Source organism: Oryctolagus cuniculus, chromosome 10 (assembly GCF_964237555.1).
Source record: "Oryctolagus cuniculus chromosome 10, mOryCun1.1, whole genome shotgun sequence".
NCBI lineage: Eukaryota > Metazoa > Chordata > Mammalia > Lagomorpha > Leporidae > Oryctolagus > Oryctolagus cuniculus.
In genome coordinates this window covers 51,753,683-51,769,308 of record NC_091441.1, presented here as the reverse complement: position 1 = coordinate 51,769,308, position 15,626 = coordinate 51,753,683, and the positions used below count along the sequence as shown (strand labels likewise).

General features: G+C 39.8%; 1 long non-coding RNA gene across 2 annotated transcripts; it reads left to right on the top strand.

The window, feature by feature from the left end:
• Window positions 1-2,423: 2,423 nt before the first annotated feature.
• LOC127492396 (uncharacterized) lies at window positions 2,424-15,359 on the top strand. 2 transcript variants are annotated; one of them, XR_011379378.1, is made up of 3 exons: window positions 2,424-2,577; window positions 13,283-13,424; window positions 15,096-15,359. It is a non-coding gene; the product is annotated as an uncharacterized lncRNA (long non-coding RNA). The 2 variants fall into 2 exon arrangements; XR_007921815.2 differs by having other exon boundaries at window positions 15,093-15,359.
• The last annotated feature ends 267 nt before the right edge of the window (window positions 15,360-15,626 follow it).

Here is a 15,626-nt window from a genome sequence, read left to right as displayed (position 1 = left end):
GTCCCCTGAACCAAAGTCTTGGAATGTTTCCCTTAAATTTTCTTTCAGCAACTTCATAGTCTCAGGTCTTAAACTTAGGTTTTTAATCTGTCTTGAGTTGATTTTTGTACATGGTAAGAGGTATGGATCTAATTCCATTCTTCTAAATATATAAAACTCAACAACAACAACAACAAAAATAGCTAATCCAGTTGAGATATGGGCAAAGGACTTCAAAAGCCATTTCTCAAAATAACAAAAAGCAAATGGTCAACAAATATATATATATTAAAAAAAAAAAAAGCTCAACATCACTAGTCATCAGGAAAATGCAAATCAAAACCAAAATGAGACATCACCTCACCCCTGTCAGAATGGTTAAAATCCAAAGCACAGAGAGTAACAAATGCTGGCAAGGATGTGGACTAAGGGGAACACTTATACACTGTTGGTGGGAATGTAAATTAGTGCAGCCACTGTGCAAGACAATGCAGAGATTTCCTAGAAAGCTAGAAATAGACTTGCCATATGATCCAGCAATCCCACTACTGGGTATATACCCAAAAGACTTGAACACCACGCATCAGAGAGATACCTGCACCACCATGTTTATAGCAGCACTGTTCACGATAGCCAAAATTTGGAATCAACCGAAGTGTCCATCATCAGATGAATGGTTAAGAAAATGTGGTGTGTATATATATATATATATATTATATATATATATATATAGTGGAATAAACAAATGTGGAATAAAAAATCAGCTAGAAAAAATAATGAAATTCTACCATTTGTAGTAAAATGGATGCAACCGGAGGACATCATGTTGAGTGAAGAGGCTAGAATCAAAAAGACAAATTCCACATGTTCGCTCTTAATTGTGGGTGCTAAAATCTTTTTTTTTTTTTTTTTTTTGACAGGCAGAGTAGACAGTGAGAGAGAGAGACAGAGAGAAAGGTCTTCCTTTGCCATTGGTTCACCCTCCAATGGTGCGCCGCATTGATCCGATGGCAGGAGCCAGGTACTTCTCCTGGTCTCCCATGGGGTGCAGGGCCCAAGCACTTGGGCCATCCTCCACTGCACTCCCTGGCCACAGCAGAGAGCTGGCCTGGAAGAGGGGCAACCAGGACAGAATCTGGCGCCCCAACCGGGACTAGAACCCGGTGTGCCGGCGCCGCAAGGCAGAGGATTAGCCTAGTGAGCCGCGGCACCGGCCAGGTGCTAAAATCTTAAAAACAAACAAGCAGACCAACAAAAAAGAAGTGTCTGTGTGTACCAGTATTGCAGCAAATATAGTTTTATAAACTTTGTTTCATACTTTTGTCAAACCACTGATTAAGAATGTAATACTACTTTTAATGATCTGTGATGACTTTAAAATTTACTGTATGTGAGTGAAATGGTCATCTTTTTATTCAATTATTACTTATACCCATTGTCTGTTTTCCCACTAAACTAGGGTGTTTTTGCTTTTTACTTGTTAAACTTCTTATTCTGCAAAGTATTAAGCTCTTTTTCTGTTATATAAGTTTAAAAATGTTACCTCAAAAACTAAAAAGAGGGCCAACACTATGGCATAGTGGGCTGGGCCTCCACCTGTGGCACCATCATTTCATATGGGCTCCAGTTCATGTCCCAGTTGCTCCTCTTCCCATCCAGCTCTCTGCTATGGCCTGGGAAAGCACTGGAAGATGACCCAAGTGCTTGGTCCCCCACACCCACATAGGAGACCTGGAAGAAACTCCTGGCTCCTGGTTTCGAATCAGCTCAGCTCCAGCTGTTGCGGCCATCTAGGGAGTGAACTAGCGGGTAAAAGATCTTTCTCTCTGTCTCTCCCTGTCTCTGTAACTCTACCTCTCAAATAAATAAAGAAATCTTTTAAAAAAATGTTTTCAAGAAAGGGAGAAGGAAGGAGGGTGTGAGGAAGGAAGAGGATATCATTTGTTCTTAGAATTGCATCTACATAGGGTATGTGTCGATGAGATTTCACAAATAAGACCAGTGTAAGCAAATAATGAAGGATAGAATTAAAAGGGAAAGAATGATCCTCCGGGGGAAACAGGACACATAGCAGACTCATAGAATGGCAGCACTCCTGCCTCAGAATCAACCCTTGGGACATTCGGATCTGGCTAAAAGGTCCATGAGAGTCTCACAGGCATGGAAAGCCATGACACGGTGGCAAAAAACAATCTAAATGAAAGATCCTGGTGAACAAGACCCCAGCAGAAGGAACAGGCCATCAAGGAGAGAGGCGCCTTTCTCTGAAGGGAGGAAGGAACCTCCACTGTGATATGGCCTTGACTAAACAAGTTCAGAGTCGGTGAACTCAAGGGGCTTCCATAGCCTAGACAGCTCATAGCATGAGTCTTGGGTGATTGCTGACGTCATAAATGAGAGTGCCAAGTGTTAAATCAACAATGGGACTCACTGGGTACATGCTCCCCACGTAGGATCTCTGTCCTTAATGTGTTTTACTATAAAACTTAAAAACAACACTACTAGTTGAACAATACCCTATACCTTGTGCAGTTATGTGAGTACAGCCTGTTGAAATCCTTGCTTAGTATATACTAAATTGATCTTCAGTGTATGAAGGTAATTGAAAATGAAACTCGATGAAGGGTGGGATGGGAGAGGGGGTGGGAGAGGGGAGGGCCACAAGAGGGAGGGAGGTTGGGGGGGGAGCCACAACAATACAAAAGTTGCACTTTGTAAATTCACATTTATTAAATAAAAAAATTAACTATATAACAAACAAAAAAAAAGAAAAAAAAAGAACTTAATACTTTACCCTTTTAGTATTTTTTATGTTCTACTTAAAACTATTGGTTGAACTCTGTAATTAATACACAATTACTCTTAGGTGTTTAATTAATGCTATAACTAGTACTCAAATAGTATTTTACACTTTGTGTTTCTGTGTGGGTGCAAACTGTTGAAATCTTTACTTAATATATGCTAAATTGATCTTCTGTATATAAAGATAATTGAAAATTAATCTTGATGTGAATGGAAGGGGAAAGGGAGTGGGAGAGGGGAGTGTTGTGGGTGGGAGGGAAGTTATGGGTAGGGGGAGCTATTGTAATCCATAAACTGTACTTCGGAAATTTATGTTCATTAAATAAAATAAAAAAAAAGAATTGCATCTACAAATCACATTGAATCTGTTAAAAACTAATTAAAAATTAAAACTAAAAAAGAGATCTGAGAGATACCTCTTGCCCTTCTGCCTTGTGAAGACACATCAAGAAGCACCATCCATGAACCAGCAAGCAAGCCTTCACCACATACTGAATCTTTTGTCAAATAGGGCCTTAATCCTGGACGTGTCAATCCCCAGAGCTGTGAGAAATAAATTTCTGTTAAAAAGCCACTCACGCAGTATTTTGTTATGGCACTCTGAGTAGACTAAGATACCAAGCTTGCTCCAAAACTCCTTTCCTTATTTCCAATTCTCCTCTCTCAACAGCCCTAATGGGCTGGAAATGGGTGGTGAGCTATGAGTTACAGAACCAGTTCTCAGACACCCCCTTTATAATTCTCTTATTGCTGGGCCAGAGTTTGGGAGCCCATGGCTCTTAATGTCTTGTGACCTCTGCTAGAACTTTCCACATTTTTAAACATCCTGGTCTTAATACTTTTGTAATACCTGTTGAGATAATTAAAAACACATTGGAATGTAACAGAGCCTATATTGGAAAATGTGGTAGAGTAAGCATTCAGATTAAACTATTACAACATAATATTCTGGATGCAATTTATATGCATAAATAAATATTATATATATGTATATACATATATGATCACCAATATTAATGTGCCTGAGAGTTCCCATGACCACACAAAATTCTAGTCAAATGGAAACGGGTGTTTTGCTCAACAGTTAAGATACTTGCAATCCCACATCAGTGTGCCTGGGTTTGACTCCCAGCACAGACTCCTGACTCCAGCTTCCTGCCCACACAGACTCTGCGAGACAGCAGAGATGATTCATGTAGTTAGGTTCCTGCCATCCACAGGGCAAACTGGATTGAGTTCCAGGCTTTTGATTGGCCACTAACTAGGTCTAGTCATTGCAGGAAATTTGGGGTGACAGCATTCTCTCCCTGCCTCTCAAGTAAATGGGGTGAGAGCACTCTCTCTCTCTCTGCCTCTCAAGTAAACAAATTTAAAACCTTTTAATTCTAGTTACACTATTTAAAGTACCTACCCAGGTGTGTGACTTCCATCTTTAATTACCTCGGTGACCACATGCCTTCACATTCGTCAGTGGAGCTCCAGGGACCATTTCAGAAGAATTCATAGGCCCCAGCATGATACTAAATGAATATTTTCCTTGCTATTATATTTGGGGAGTAAAGACCTCTGACATCTACTCTACTCTTTATGTATTTTTCTCACCTGTATCTAATTTGTCCAGAAGTGTCTAACGGTGGTCTAAAAGTAACAGCAAATAAAATTGGTTCTAAGATTATTTATGATAGCATGGCATGATTTGGATTTCTATAAAAATAAGTTAATATAAAGCCCTTTGCTTCCTTCCATAAGTATCTTTATATTTGTTTATTTTTCAGTTGCATACAACTATTAATTTTTTAATATTTTTATTTTTACACAGTGAAAAAATTTCAAGTATTTCATATATACAGATTTAGGAGCATAATGATACTTCCTGCCCTAAACTCCCTCCTGCTCATGTTCCCACCATTCCTCCTCCTTACTTTCTTATTTTTTTAATTTTTTAATTTTTATTTTTAATTAGTTGTTAATAGATTCAATGTGATATGTAGAAACAATTCTAAGAACATAATGACATTCCCTCTTCCCTCCCCCTCTCTCCCTGCCACTCTCCTTTCTTCATCTTTTTTTTTTTTTGAGATTACATATTTTAAATTTGCCTTATAGTAAAAGGGCTTAATACTTCACCAAATAAGAAGTATAACAAGTTAAAAGTAAGAAGACCCTAGTTTAGTGGGAATATAGACAATGGCTACAAACAATATTTGAATGGAAAAATAACCATTTCACCCATATACAGTTAATCTTTTTTTTTTTTAAGATTTTTATTTATTTGAAAGACAGAGTTGCAGAGAGAAGTAGAGACAGAGAGAGATCTTCCATCTGCTGATCTACTCCCCAAATGGCTTCAAAGTTCAGGGCTAGGCAAACCTGAAGCCAGGAGCCAGGAGCTACTTCCTGTTTTCCCACATGGGTGCAGAGGCCCAAGGATGTGGACCATCCTCTGCTGCTTTCCCAGGCACATTAGCAGGGAGCTGGATCAGAAGCGGAGCAGCCGAGACTCAAACCAGCGCCCTTATGGGATTCTGGCACATCAGGCAGGGGTCTGGCACAGGGGCTTTAACTCACTGCACTACAGCGTCAGCCTCTACAATAAATCTTAATGTCACCTGAGGTCGTTAAAACGATAGAAGCATAATATTCTTGAGCCGGTGCCGTGGCTCAATAGGCTAATCCTCCGCCTTGCGGCACCGGCACACCGGGTTCTAGTCCCGGTCAGGGCGCCGGATTCTGTCCCGGTTGCCCCTCTTCCAGGCCAGCTCTCTGCTGTGGCCAGGGAGTGCAGTGGAGGATGGCCCAAGTGCTTGGGCCCTGCACCCCATGGGAGACCAGGAGAAGCACCTGGCTCCTGCCATCGGATCAGCGCGGTGCGCCGGCCACAGCGCGCCGGCCGCAGCGGCCATTGGAGGGTGAACCAACAGCAAAGGAAGACCTTTCTCCTTTCTCTCTGTCTCTCTCTCTCACTGTTCACTCTACCTGTCAAAAAAAAAAAAAAGAAGTATAATATTCTTAATCATTGGCTTGACAAAGATATAAAACAAAGTTTTATAAAACTATATTTGGATTTGGTGCACTACTGATACACACAGACACTTCTTTTTTGTTGGTCTGCTTGTTTGTTTTTAAGATTTTAGCTCCCACATATAAGAGCAAACATGTGGAATTTGTCTTTTTGATTCTGGCCTATTCACTCAACATGATGTCCTCCGGTTGCATCTGTTTTGCTGCAAATGGTAGAATTTTATTCCTTTTTATAGCTAATTTTTTTATTCTACTGTGTATATATACCACATTTTCTTTTCATTCATCTGATGATGGACACTTCGGTTGATTCCAAATTTTGGCTATTGTGAACAGTGCTGCTATAAACATGGTGGTGCAGGTATCTCTCTGATGCGTTGTGTTCAAGTCTTTTGGGTATATACCCAGTAGTGGGATTGCTGGATCATATGGCAAGTCTATTTCTAGCTTCCTAGGAAATCTCTGCATTGTCTTGCACAGTGGCTGCACTAATTTACATTCCCACCAACAGTGTATAAGTGTTCCCCTTAGTCCACATCCTTGCCAGCATTTGTTACTCTCTGTGCTTTGGATTTTAACCATTCTAACAGGGGTGAGGTGATGTCTCATTTTGGTTTTGATTTGCATTTTCCTGATGACTAGTGATGTTGAGCTTTTATATATATATATATATATATATATATGTTGACCATTTGCTTTTTGTTCTTCTGAGAGTTGACTCTTAAAGTCCTTTGTCCATTTCTCAACTGGATTGGTTGCTTTTTCTTGTTGTTGAGTTTTTTAAGTTGCTGATATATTCAGGATATTAAATCTTTGTCAGATAGGTGATTTGCAAATAATTTTTCCCAATATGCTGGATATCTCTCCTCTCTGTTAATCATTTCCTTTGCTCTGCATAAGCTCCTGAGTTTTATATAGTCCCATTTGCTAAGTTTTGCTTGTGCTCTGGGGGTCTTATCCAAGAGATTGTCCCCTACACCAATGTCATGGTTTGTTTTCCCTACATTTTCTTCCAGCAACTTCATAGTCTCACATATTAAATTTAGGTCTTTGATCCATATTAAGTTTTTTGTATATGTTGAAAAGCATGGGTCTAATTTCATTCTCCTACATATATACTTCCAGTTTTTGCAGCACCTTTTGTTGAAGAGATTATCCTTACTTCACTGTATGACCTGAGCACTTTTGTCAAAAATCTGTTTGTATGTATGTGGATTAATTTCTGGGCTGTCTATTCTGTTCCACTGATGTATGTATCAGTTTTTATGCCAGTACCATGTTGTTTTAATTATTATAGTTTTGTATGAAGTCAGGTATTGTGATGCCTCTAGCATAATTTTTCTTGTTCAGGACTGCTTTGGCTATTCTGGGTGTTTCATAATTCCATATGAATTTTATGATTGCTTTTTCTAATTCTGTAAAGAATATCATTGGTATTTTGATAGGGATTGCATGGAATCTGTAGATTGTTTTGGGTAGTATAGACATTTTATTGATATTGAATCTTCCAATCCATGACCAAGGGATATCTTTCTATTTTTTTGTGTGCTTGATGATTACTTTAATCAATGCTTGATCATTTTTACTGTAGAGGTTGTTCACCTCTTTGGTTTATTCCCAAATCTTTGATTGTGACTATCATGAATGGAATTTCTTTCTTGATTTCTCTTTCTGTGAGTTCATCATTTGTAACCTGCAAATTTATTGAATTGGTTTATCAATTCTAACAGCTTTTTGGTGAATGTTTAGGTTTCTCCATATAGAACATCAGGCCACCTGCAAACATGGATAATTTGAGTTCCTCTTTTCCAATTTTGATGCCTCTTATTTATTTCTATTCCCTAATTGCTCTCCCTAAAAAATTCAGTACTATATTGAATAATATAGTACTGAATAATATAGTGAAGGTAGACATTCTTGTTTTCTTCCAGATCTAATAAGGAGAGATGCTTTCAGCTTTTCCTCACTCAATGTGATATTGTTTATTGGTTTGTCATATATAGCCTTTATAATTTTGAGGAATGGTCCTTCTATACCTGATTTGTGGAGAGTTTTTATCATGAAGAGGTGTTGAATCTTATCAAATGCTTTGTCTGCATCTATTGAGATGACCATATGGTTTTTGTTCTTCATTGTATTGATGTAACTTTTGACATTTATTGATTTGCAAATGTTGAACCACCCTTGCATTTCTGGGATAAATCCCGCTTGTGATGTATGATTTTTTATGTGGTTTTGAATTTGATTTGCTAGTATTTTCTTGAGAATCAATGTTCATTAAGGATATAGATCTCTAGTTTTTTCTTTGAGTCATGTCTTCGTTTGGTTTTTGTATCAAAGTAATGCTGGCCTCATAAAAACAATTTGGCAGAGTTCTATCCCATTCAATACTTTGGAACAATTTGAAGAGTATTTGGAGTTACTTCCTCTTTGAATGTTTTTTTTTTTTAATTTATGGAATCATCTTGGAGCCACTTTTCTTTTTCTTTTTATTTATTTATTTATTTATTTATTTGATAGGCAGAGTTACAGACAGTGAGAGGGAGAGACAGACAGAAAGGTCTTCCTTCCATTGGTTCACTCCCCAAATGGCCGCTATGGCCGGAGTTGCACCAGTCTGTAACCAGGAGCCTGGTGCTTCTTCCTGGTCTCCCACATGGGTGCAGGGGTCCAAGCACTTGGGCCATCTTCCACTGCCTTCCCGGGCCACAGCAGAGAGCTGGACTGGAAGAGGAGCAACCAGGACTAGAACCGGCGCCCAAATGGGATGCCGGTGCCGCAGACAGAGGATTAACTTACTGCACCACAGTGCCGACCCCAGCTCTTTGAATGTTTTGTAGAATTCAGTAGTAAAAACATCAGGTCGCCACACTTTTCTTTGATGGGAGACTTTTGATTACTGCTTCAATCTCATTGCTTGTTATGGGTCTGTTTAGGTTGTCTATATCTTCTTGATTTAATCTTGTTAGGTTATATGAATCCAGGAATCTATCCATTTCTTTGAGGTTTTCCAGTTTATTAGCATATAATTCTTCATAGTAGTTTCTTATGATCCTTTTTATTTCAGTGGTGTCAGTTGAAATGTTTCCTTTTTTACCTCTAATTTTATTTATTTGAGATTTTTCTTTTTTTCTTTGTTAGTCTTGTTTATCTTCTCAAAAAAACTTTTTTGTTTTGTTGATATTTTATATTTTTGTTTCAATTTCATTTATTTCTGCTGTGGCCCTTATTATTTCTTTCTTCTTGCTGATTTGGGATTTGGTTTGTTCTTGTTTTTCTAAGTCTTCAAGTTGCATCATTATATCTTTAATTTGAAACATTTATTTTTTTAATGTAAGCACTTAATGCTATAAACTTCCTCTTAATATTGCTTTTGTTGTTTCCCAAAGATTTGATATTTTCATTTACTTCAAGAAAGTTTTTTTATTTCCTTTTTAATTTCTTCAGTAACCATTGATTATTCAGTAGCACGTTGCTTAATTAGCTAATATTTATGAGCATTCTATTGTTCTTTTTGTGGTTGATTTTATGGTCTGAAAAGATACATGGTATAATTTCAATCTTTTTAAATTTGCTGAGATTTGATTTGTGGCCTGAAATGTGGTCTATCCTAGAAAATGTTCCACGTGCTGATGAGAAGAATGTGTATTCTGTAGCTGTCTGGTGAAATGTCCTGTAAACACCTGCTAGGTCCATTTGCTGGATAGTATGTTTCGACTCCAATGTTTGATTTTCTGTCTTGATGATCTATTGATGAGAATTGGGGTATTGAGGTCACCCACTATTATTGTATTGAAATATGTTTCTCTCTTTAAGTCTAGTAGTATTTCCTGTATATATCTGGGTGGTCTTGTGTTGGGTGCATATATACTTATGATTGCTATGTCTTCTTGATGAATTGAAACTTTTATCAAAATATAATTTCCTTCTTTATCTTTTTTTGAATTTTTGATTTAAAAGTCTTTATCTGATACCGGGATAGTTATTTCTGCTCACTTTTGATTTCCATTTGCTTGATATTTCCAACCCTTCACTTTGTCTGTGTGTATCTTTGTGAAGTGAGTTTTTATGGGCAGTTTAATGTGGGGTTGTGGTTTTTTATCCATTCAGCCAACCTAATCTTTTGGTTGGTGAATTTCATACATTTACATTCAAGGTTAGTAGTGATAGATAAGAACTAAGACCTGTCATTTTATTGATTGGATAATGATTCTACCTGCTCTGTTAGTGAATTTTGTGGTGACATGAGTTTCATATTTACCTATTTTTTCAACTTTTTTTTTGACAGGTAGAGTTAGACAATGAGAGAGAGAGACAGAGAAAGGTCTTCCTTCCGTTGGTTCACTCCCCAAATGGCCGCTATGGCTGATGCTGCACCAATCCGAAGCCAGGAGCCAGGTGCTTCCTCCTGGTCTCCCGTGCAGGTGTAGGCGCCCAAGATTGCCACACCCTACTCAGCCATCTTGAATCCTGTATTTTTATATTTGTAATATTTAATTTCCTTCACTTCTGTTTTAAAAGAAAGAGACATTGCATGGTGGAGATAAAATCTATTTTACCTGAACTAATCACATGGTTTGCATATATATCCCTTAGTCTTCCTCCATCTTTCAAATAAAACTGTGTCATTCTAGTACTTTAAATAAAATAGACCTTAAAGGGACAGGCATTTGGCCTAGCAGCTAAGACTTGGTTGGGATGCCTGCACCCCATATTGAAACGCCTAGGTTTGAGTCCTTGCTGAGTCTCCAATTCCAGCCTCCAACAAATGCACCTCTAGGGGGCAGCAGTGATGACTCAAGTAGTTGGGTCTCTGCCACCCATAAGGGATTCTTGCATTGAATTCCCATCTCCCAGCTTCAGCTTCACCCAGGCCCAGCCCTTCAGCCAGTATAGACATTTGGGGAGTAAATTAGTGAATGGGATCTCTATCTATCTATCTATCTATCTCTATCTATCTATATCTCTCTCATTAAATAATTTTTCAAAGACCTTAGAAATACTTTGTTCCAAACTACCTATAAAGCTTCCTATGACTGCTATGACAAATTACCACAAAGTTGGCTGTTTACAACAGAAATTTATTCTCCCGGAGCTCTGGAGGCTGTAAATCTGAAGTCAGCATCACTGGTCAGAATCCAGGCACTGGCAAGTCCATGCTCCCTCCAGAGGCTCCAGAGTGGAATCTGTGCCTTCCTTCTCGCAGTTTCTGTTGGCCACTGCCTTGCCTTGGCTTGTGTCTGCATCATTCAAATCTCTACCTCCACGGTCATACTGTTTTTCCCTTCCTGTGTGAAATCCCCTTTGCCTGTCTCTCATAGGGATCCTGATTATAGTGAGGATAATCCAGAAAAATATCCTCAAGATTCTTAAATTGATCCCATCTACAAAGACCCTTTCTCCATGTAAGGTAACATGTACAGGCTCTACTCTTAGAGGTCATTATTCAGCTTACTACACTGCTTGTTTTAGAGATGAAGAAACTGAGACAAAGAGAAGAAATGTCAGAGAGGGAGAGAGAGGAGAAATATCACCCAAAGGTCATGAAACTCATAATAAAAGTCAATACAGCAGGGGCCAGTGCTGTGGCAAGGCGGTTAAGCCCCTGCTTGTGACACTGGCGTTGCTTTTCAGAGCGCCAATTCAAGTCAGCTGCTCCACTTCCAGTCCAGCTCCCTGTTAATGTGCCTGAGAAGGCCGTGGCCTCTGACACCCATATGGGAGACTCAGCTGGAGTTCCTGGCTCCTGCCTTCAGTTTGGCCCAGCCCTAGCTGTTGTGGCCATTTGGGGTGTGAACCAGCATATGAAAGGTCTCTCTCTCTCTCTCTTTGTCTCTCTCTCTCTCTCTCTCTGTTACTCTTTCAAATAAATAAATAAATCTTTAGGGTTAGGGTTAGGGAATCTTTTAAAAGATGTATTTATTTGTTTGAAAGGCAGAGTGACAAGCAGAGGCAGAGAGACAGAAGGAGAAAGAGAAAGAGAAAGAGAAAGAGAAAGAGAAAGAGAAAGAGAAAGAGAAAGAGAAAGAGAAAGAGAAAGAGAAAGAGAAAGAGAAAGAGAAAGAGATCTTCCATTCACTGGTTCACTCCCCAAATGGCTGCATGGCCAGGGCTAAGCCAGGCCAAAGCCAGGAGCCAGGCGCTTCTTCTGGATTTCCCATGTGGGCGCAGGGGCCCAAGAACTTGGGCCATCTTCACTGCTCTCCCAAGTGCATTAGCAGGGCACTGGATCTGAAGTGGAGCAGCCAGGACTTGAACCAGCACTCATGGATGCCAGCACTGCAAAGGTGGCTTTACTCACTGCACCACAGTGCCAGCCCCAATAAATAAATCTCTCTTTTTTTTTTTTAAAGATTTATTTATTTGAAAGTCAGAGTTACACAGAGAGAAGAGAGGCAGAGAGAGAGAGAGAGAGGTCTTTCATCCGTTGGTTCACTCCCCAATTGGCCGCAATGGCCGGAGCTGTGCCAACCTGAAGCCAGGAGCCAGGAGCTTCTTCCAGGTCTCCCATGCGGGTGAAGGGGCCCAAGGACTTGGGCCATCTTCTACTGCTTTCCCAGGCCATAGCAGAGAGGTGGATCGGAAGTGGAGCAGCCGAGTCTCGAACTGGTACCCATATGGATGCCAGCACTTCAGGCCAGGGCGTTAACCCACTGCATCTGGCCCCAATAAATAAATCTCTTAAAAAATAAGGTCAACACAACAATATAAACACCCTAATTCTCAGTTGAGTGCAGCCCTTTCATTGCAATGATTTCATGATTATAAAATTAGAAAATACATGTGTACACAAATATCTGTTTTTCAAAATTATCATCATATGCATGAATATACTGTTCTTGCATAAGGTTTTTACATATCAATTATTAGTCTTTCACTTCATTTTAATCACTATGTAATATTCTGGTGTGCCAGTTTAGCAAAATATGTATCCATATTCCCATATTGTTGAAAATTTAGATTGTTTTTAGTTTGTTCTATCTTGCAGTGAGTACTCCTGCTCAGCCTTACATCTTTGTTGATTAATTACATCTTTCTGATTGATTCTAACCAAAATCACAGTGATCAGGTATGCACATTTTTGAGCGTGTGAAGCAAATTGCCCTCCAGTTTATGACCACCCTTTGCCCCACACCCTTACCAACAGGAATTGGGATTCTTAAATTTTGCTTACCTGAAAAATTAAAAATGGTATCTTGCTGTTGTTTTCAGTTGAAGTAGATTTATCTTCAGCCATTTGTATTCACTGTTTGATGTATTGCCTGCTTATTTTTGTCTATTTTTCGGTTGGTTTATTTTTTTGATACTGATTTGCAAATGTTTCTAAATAAGTATATTAACCCTTTAATCAAATGAATTGCAAGTGTTTTTCCCATTTTATTCATTTGTTCTTTAACGATATTTATTGCATTACATTTTCTTCAAACATATGGAAGTTTCAAATTGCTTCTTGATCAAATGTATCATTCTTTCCCTTAAGGTATCTACAGTCCTACTCGGTGCCATGGTGATGTGATAAATCAGGGACACAAGGCGGAGTAGCTGGCCCCAGGACAGCTACACTAATTCCACAGTGCAAGACATGTAGACAGTCCAGGAGTGTTAAAGCCAGCAGATCAAAGGTGACTGCAAATACCAGCAAACTCAGGCCTTTTCTGATTTTCCCCAATTCAGCTTCAAACAAAACATCTCAAATTTCATGTTTCATTATTGTGCTTATGCAAAATGTGGTTTTTTTTAATTCTGGCAAAAAGACCATACAACATGAAATTTATCCTCTTCACAAATTTGTAAGTGTACATTATAGTTAACATTATTTATTTATTTATTTATTTTAGAGATGTATTTATTTATTTGAAATGCAGAGTTACAGAGAGAGAGAGAGAGATCTTCCATCCACTGGTTCACTCCCATGACCATAATGGCTGGAGCCAGGCTAACCCAAAGCCAGGAGCTAGGAGCTTCTTCCAAGTCTCCCACATGGCTACTTTCCTGGGTGCATTAGCAGGGAGCTGGACTAGAAGTGGAGCAGCCAGCATTGCAGGCAGCAGCTTTACCCACTATGCCACAGTGCTGGTCCCTATGGTTAACATTGTTAACTATATGCACAATGTATACAGCAGATCTTTAAAAATTTTCATCTTACATGACTAAAACTCTACAGCCATTGAACAACAATGGTGGGGAAAATGATGAGTTGTTGCTCAATGAATACAAATATTTTACCTTTTGAAAGGAATGCCTTGGGGCAGGCAGGTAGCCTAGTAGCTAAGATGCCAGTTAAGATGTTCACATCCCATACCAGAGTGCCTGGGTACAATACCCACCTCTGGCTCTTGACTCCAGTTTCCTGTTAATATGTACCCTGGAAGGCAGCACATGGGCTCAAGTAGTTGGGGCCCTTCCAACCACATTGGTGACCCAGACTGGGCTCCTGGCTCTTGGGTTTTACTTGACCCAGGCCCAGGTATCACAGATACTTGGGGAGCACACCAGTGGCTGGGAAATCTCTGTCTGCTCCAGATGGCCTTCACTTTCTTATCACCCTTGCTGTCCAGACCTGTAAAAGCTCTGCAAATGTTGGTTGAATTAATTAAGTACTGGCCCAAGACAGCACAGCTGGGACTGGAAGCTAAATCTCCAGATTCTCAGGCCAGTGTTATTATTGTCAGAGTGCTCACCGTTCTTATGGCCCTAAGCTTAATAAATATTTCTGAATAATTACTTTAATCTCTTTCTCTATAGAAAATGGAGGATGGGAAATACTTTGAGTTCATGGCTGGTGACAGTTGATTGCTCTGTTTTGTCCCAACTAGTGTTGAGTTGAGATGGGATAGTAGGTGCCCTACATAGTAGAACTGATGAAGGAGTAGCTATGGTAACATCTAAGAGGTTCCTGTCTGTCACAGGCTTTTGTTCCTTTTAGTACAAAATTGTATAACATCACAAGTCACTTTTTCTACCGCAAATGCTCCTAGGTAGGCCAATTCCTTCAGCCATTCAATCTTTGTCATGGTGTGAACAGGATTTGGTTCCCAAACTCATGTAGATGTTTAAGCCCAAAGTCTTATGTTAACAGTTAATGAATTAGTGCTAACGGGTATTGGAATAAGGGTGAAGACTTAATCTAATTACAGTGTCTGCGGGGTGAGGCTAGTGAGAGATGTTTAGGTTACTGGGGGCTTGCTGTTGCTCTTCTCGTGAGAGGCTGGTTGTTCAAGAGTGTGCCCCCATTTCGCCGGTCTCTGGCCCACCGTATGACCCTCCATCCACATGTGTTCCATCCTCAGCAGATGCCAGGCTGATGCAGCTGCCCAGTATTGGACCATAAGCCTCCAGAACCACAAACCAAAATCAACCTCTGCCTAAGAAGCTCCTCTCAGGTATCTTAGTTAAGGTAACAAAAAGCTAATAAAACCTCCAAAATAAAAGGGAGCAGCGTTTTCCAAAATTGACTGTGGTTAAAAGTAGCTTCAGGTTGTCGCTCTGGGGTCAGGCCTGTCTGCATTTCTGGCACATCCTTGGGTGTTGTGAGGCTTCCGCGTGGGGACCACACTGTGAAGGGCCTGAGAGGACCACATGGGCCTGCAGGAAAGAACTAAATGGGAATGGAACACAAGGCACCCATCTGGTGGCAATGGAGCCACATAGTTAGCTCTCAATTCACAGAGGTCAGGCCTTCAGGGTCTCTCACAGAGGGAGACTGAAAATCCTCTAGGAAGGGCATGAATGTGGTCAGGAGAAAAGCAGAGCACTAATAATAAGTCTGTTTTGCCAGAAGCTGCTGGGTTTGGGGAAAATTAACAGTTGGATTCAGCACAGGG